This window comes from Gracilinanus agilis, chromosome 3, assembly GCF_016433145.1.
Source record: "Gracilinanus agilis isolate LMUSP501 chromosome 3, AgileGrace, whole genome shotgun sequence".
Taxonomy (NCBI): domain Eukaryota; kingdom Metazoa; phylum Chordata; class Mammalia; order Didelphimorphia; family Didelphidae; genus Gracilinanus; species Gracilinanus agilis.
In genome coordinates this window covers 170,581,751-170,587,750 of record NC_058132.1, presented here as the reverse complement: position 1 = coordinate 170,587,750, position 6,000 = coordinate 170,581,751, and the positions used below count along the sequence as shown (strand labels likewise).

General features: G+C 42.0%; 1 long non-coding RNA gene across 1 annotated transcript in view; it reads left to right on the top strand.

Annotated features, from left to right (window-relative positions):
* LOC123240659 overlaps window positions 1–6,000 on the top strand; it is a 71,102-nt gene continuing 65,102 nt past the window's right edge. Inside the window, exon 1 of the long non-coding RNA XR_006505798.1 lies at window positions 1–64. This is a non-coding gene — a long non-coding RNA (uncharacterized LOC123240659). The remainder of the gene's footprint in view (window positions 65–6,000) is intronic.

The following is a 6,000-nucleotide window of genomic DNA, read 5'->3' as shown; positions in this document are numbered from 1 at the left end:
CAAAGGCACGAGCGGCTCCTGCCACGTATTCCTCCCGGCCGCGGCGGTGAGGCAGGAAGCCGAGGTGAGAGCGGCGGTAGTGGTGGTAGCGGCGGTGACGGTGCAGGGGGACTGACCCAGGCGGGCAGGGCTGGAGGCAGGAGCCGGGGGGCGCGCGGCAGGGGACGTGGGGGGGGGTGCTGGCCCGGGACCTCTTTTCCCTCGCCCCACTCTCCTCCCAGAGCCCGATCCCGGTCTTGCTACCCTCTGGCAGTCCCAGAGCCGCCTGCAGGGCTGCCTAGCGGGCTGAACTCGGAGCCCTGGGAAGGAAGGGAAGAAGGAAGGAAGGGGACGAGAGAGGACGCGTCCCCGCCCGTCCCGGCTCAGGAAGTGCGGCCGGGGTCGCCCCGGAGCAAGCGGGAAGCAGGCAGGGGAGCCCGAGCCGGAGAGTGGCGTGGGCAGGGCGGGGGAAAGTTGGGGCGGAGTGGGAGCCGCGAGCGGGCCGGGCTGCGGGGAAGGAGGCTACGGCTTGGTGAGGGAGATGGTGGCACTGGGGATGCGGTGCCGGGTTGTGGCGCGGGAGTTGGAGCTGCGCATCGCTTGAGTTTGGGGAAGGGGTCACCTCTGGGCTAGGGAGGGGCGGCAGCCGAAACGTTGAAGAAGGGCACATAGGTTGTAAGTTTGGGGCATGGGCTGCTGTGGGAGGGTCAGCGCCTCGTGGCCCGCCGCTGACCCAGGCTGACTCCAGGAAGTGACCTCTGGTCGCATTGGGACCTGAGAGATCTGGTGTCCGAGAGGGACAGATAGGAAAAAGGTAGGGAGAATGAACCTTCGCCGCCTCCTCCACTTCCCTTCGCCCGAGCCTGCTCTGCTTCTGCCTTGGGGGAAGTTCTATTCAGTGGCCCAGTGGATGTCGGTGCTGGGCAACCTCGCTGAAAAAGTGCCCTGACCCCAAAGGGCCAGGCTTCTCCGAAAGCGGAAGGACAGTTAGAAGAGAACTGGCCTCTAAGCAAACTGTGGGTTAACCTTTTGTGGTTACCTCTTTTCTCCATGGTGACCTCGCGGCAAAGCCTCCTGGGGTGCTTAATCCTCCCAATCCTACAACACTTTATCCTCGGGGAAATTTGAACCAATTTGAATGGGTAAGACTTTCTGGAAGACTCAGAATTTAATAGGATTAGATTGCTTGAAAATCTACTCTTCTTTCACTTTTTCTACCTCATCCCTTCATCCTTATCTTTTTTTTTTGTTGTTGTTGTTGTTGGTAACCTGGACATCTGGGGTCAAAAATATTATTTTAATGAAATTTTCTCTTTATATACATCAGCAACTTGTATATCCTCTAAGGGACTTCTTGACACTTACTTCTGTTCTAGTATGAGGGCCGTCTTTGGAGTACCTTCCTGCCCTGTTCATTTAACTGGTTATCTTTTTATCATCTCATCAACAAGTGGTTTTAAAGATTTGGATCCCATAAACCTATTTCAGACCTTATGATAGTAGAGATGAAAGGAACTTGTGCTGGAGAGAGGAATGGAGACCTAAATTCAACTGTTAACTGTGGGTTCTGCCACTATCTGTGTTTCCCTTGACAAGGCCACCTAATTGCCTCCCTCATCATATTCTGAGCTTCTTGAGGGCAAGGACCCTTTTTTGCCTCTTTTTCTGTCTCTAGTGCTTGGTATAGTGCCTGGTATGCAAACACCCAGTAGTGCTTCATAAATGATTATTAACTGACTACTTAATTTCCCCATCTGTAAAATGATAGAATGTCTCTAGGGTTCTCTTCTGATGAGGGCTGGAGTACCTCAGAGAGACTGCATAATCTACTTTGGAGAAGTTTTCAGAATGAAACTAGATCAATTGTGCAAAATAAGACCCTGGCCTGCTACTGCAAAGAAATGTGAGTAGGCTTAAAAGAAAAGTCTGGAGACAAGAAAGGCTGAAGCTGGAGGGGAAAATTTAATTCATAGGTACTGTATATTTTCCTTTAGAGCTTATTTTCAAAGTATTTTCATTTAGATCATCTCAGACATAGATCCACTGACCTGGGATGGACACTAGAAACCATCTAGTCCATTTTCATTTTGCAGAAGAGGATGCTAGGGTTCCCAGAGACCAAGTGACTTATCTACTCTTATTGAATTAGAGGTAGAACCACAATTAGAATTTAGGACTTTGGTTCTTAAGTACAGTGGTCTCTCGTACTATTTGTTTTCTTACATATCCCATTTGATTTTCATATCAATAGCATGAAACAGTGGAGAGAAGACAAATATGAGTTGAGGGGACTACATTTATGGCCTGCAGGGACTATTTACTAGCAGTTCCACAGCCATCAAATCTTGTCATCTAACCAGGCCTCAGTTTCCTTTTTGTAGAATGTGATGGAGTTGGAATCCCTCAAGTCCTTTTTAACCTTACTATTTTTAAGTCCTGTAAGAGAAACAAGATAAATATTGTTATTTTCATTTTACCAATGCCTCTTAAGCACCTTAGAAGTTGTGATTTGCCCAAAGTTACACAACTCTGGGATTTGAGCCTAGATTGCCTAACTCCTACTCTAGTTTCTCTTTATACTTTTAGTACTTACTTACTAGAGTTATTGTGAGCATAAAATGAGAAAATATATGTAAAATGCTTTGTAAATCTCAAAGATATATAGATATGTCTATATAAATGTATGCGATATGTATGTATAGAATAGCTATATACCCAAGGGTATATATGTACATACAAAGATATTAATTTATCTTTCTATACATGCATACATACACATATATGTCCATTAAAGTATATATCCAATAGATTGTAAATACTTCAAGGATAGAAATTGACTTTTGCTTCTTTGTGCATCCCTAGTACTTAGCATAACTCATGGCACATAGTAAGTGCTTAATAAATGTTTATTGATTGATTTCTTGACATATATGTGTGTATCTTTAAAGACTGGCTATTTTGAGAATGACTAAACATTTATTAGGAAAGAAGATGATAGCCTAACACAGTGATGGGCAAACTTTTTAAAGAGGGGACCAAAGGAAAGGAAATGCTTATCTGTCAGTCTGTTTCTAAGGCAACTCTTTCGAAGTTTCATTGTATTGTATCCTACTCATTGTATTCTTCAGATTAGGAATAATGTCAGCGTCTGGAGAGAACATTTCAGGGCCCCCTCCCCCCCAAAATGCTGTAGTTTGACCATCACTGGGCCCTAACACATAGATAGATACCTATGGGACACATACATGGTATATATTATGCAGCCTAAAGATTTTGGGTAGGAGAAGCAAACATTCAAGGCTGGACTAGATGACCAGCTAGGTTGACCTTGGTATTGTGGTCTTCCCCAAAGGATGTCTCTGGAGCTTATATAACTTCTCTAGTTGAGTGATTCTACAATTCCAAGAGGTAGGCACAATGTACCTTTTTTTTTCATATTCATGCCATTTTTCACCCTCACTTCGGCAGTTATTGGAGGTCCCTGATCCATCTGACAAATCTCAACCTTCAGTCATCCTTTTTGCAGTGGGTATAAATAGGAAAACCATTGTTGGGGAAAGCAAGCAAACAAAATGTTAGAAAAGAGCATGAGGCAGCACTGTTCTCCCTTTTTCTGAGTCAGAGGGAGAGCCAAGATTCAGGATAGTTTCCTTGAACCAATGCTCCTCGCTGTTGCTTTTGGTGGTGATTAAGTTACTTTAAAAATCTATTCTTTTTAACCAAATCAGTTCAATAATCCATTTTTTCTGATTCTTGGAAATTGCAGTTAATCATGCTATAGTCTGTTTTTTTAGTAGTGGTAGAATTTTATTCTCTACTCACTTGTTTTAGTAAATATTTGACTTGTTAGGTTAATGTTTAGTTGATAAGACTTACTTTGAATTTTAGTTGTAGAAAATTGATGAAAGAGAAGTGAGTGAATAGGGTGTATATGTTGTAAGGAATAAAATTAATATAGAATGATAAATTTAAAAATATTAGGGTTTTAAAGAGTTTATTGATAGCCATTTTAGGAAAATGAAGCCATGTGCCTGTTTAAAGGGACCTGCCATTTACCTGTTCCTCCTATCCTGGCTCCTGCTCCACAATCACAAAAGAGAGAGTACCAATCCATGCACTTTATTAGGTAATTGTCTACATCATTTATATAAGCCAGGAATCATGGGAAATGTAGTTTGAAAGAGTCCTAAATGTTCACAGGAAGTTTAGATCAGGGACCTCAAAATTTGTTCAAGGACTCCCAAATGTCCAATATCACAATGTGCATCTAGTTCAATTTAAGGGTTAGCTAAGAAATTTTAAGTTAAGATTGAATTTGATGGGATCAGGAATATTTGAGTTTAAATACCACTTCAGACATGCCATGTGATTGTGGGAAAGTCCTTTTTCTGGGCCTCTCTGACTCCTTGTCTATAAAACAAAGAGGTTAGACTACATGACCTCAAGATCTTTCTTTTCAGGCAGTAAGATTCCCAGAATAACCTTATGGTATAATACTCATTAGGACAGTGTTATTTTGCTATTTCCAGAGGGGACTGTAATAGAACTTTGGGGCATAAGGTAGCAAACTCTGTTGCCCTGGTGAATGAACCCAATTATTTCCGTAAGCACACAAACGCAAATTCTTGACTTTGTCAATATCTATTTATTCAGCTTTTTAAGTTGTATCTTTGATTGGAGAGCTTTAGGGTATAAGTACAGAAAGCTGGTACACTAATTATAATAAGTAAAACATTATAAAACAATAACTGGCAATTTCATCTAATAAAATAGAAAAAAAATGGGTAGTCTTGGTGCTACTAACTATGGGAAGACCACACACAGAAAAATAGATCTTACCCAGATAGAAACCAATACATTTTACTATATAAACCCTCTTCTGCCTTCCCCCTTCCCTGACTTGATAAATCTCAATCTCTCCTTATGAGAATGAACAGAGATTGTGGTTTGGTCCTTCTGCTTTACAGTGAGAGGTCCAATTAATCAACTGACTTTTTTTCATAGCTCTTAATATGTACTAGGCACCCATTATGGATGCTAAGAATATAAAGTCAAAGGTAGCATTAATTCCTATGCTGTGTGCCTCCCTTCTTCCTCCTCAATTCCCTTACTTTCCCTAAGAAAAAAACTTCCAAAAACATTATGGTAGCACCTCATTGTTGAATACTTTTGGAAGTACCTATGTATAAATTTAGATTACCTCAATCTTCTTTCTGACTCATCACTCCAACCCGTGGACCTGGAACATCTACTGGTGGGGAGAGGAGAATGGGGAGGAAGTTTAAATTTGACCTAGCATCTGCTGGGCCAGTCCTGAGTAGACATGTGTTAAAGGGAGGCTTTCATCTTCCAGGCACTTATAAATAGAGATATCTGGAGAAAGTGTGCAAGGCCTGGAAATAAACACGTTGTCATAGTCTTAGTAGAGTGAATAGGAAAAGAACTCAAAATGAATTTCTGCCATGTGTAACCTATTCTGTATCTCTCCCCCTCATTGAATAACTGATTATTTCCTAAGCTTCATCTTTGGTCTCTTCATTTTCTGGCTTTTCTGTTCTGAAACTTCCTGTTCTACTGGTGGTGGTAGTGGTGGTGGGGAGGCAGGAAGGGAAAGAGGAAGGGGGAAAGTTCTAATTCACAAGCATTTATTACATAACTGTGTGTTAGACTCAGTGCTGAGCACTAGGGATACAAAGACAAAAGGAATAGTCCTTGCCCTTCAAGAACTTATATTCTTTTGGGAAATTGGGAAGGGAAGGGGAGGGAGATGGATAGGTAGGAAAAGTAGGGTGAGATATTAGCACCATCTTTTTTGGGAGTAGGGGAGGAAGGACATGTGTTAGTATATGAAAAAAAAAGTACATTTACAAGAATATATGAGATCCTTGAGAGTAGGACAGTTTTTGCTTTCTTGGTATACTCAGTACCTAGCGCAGAGCATGACACATGAAAATATTAAAGAAATACTTGATGATACATACATACACACAATTACAAGTTAATTTTTTTTTTGGGGGGAGA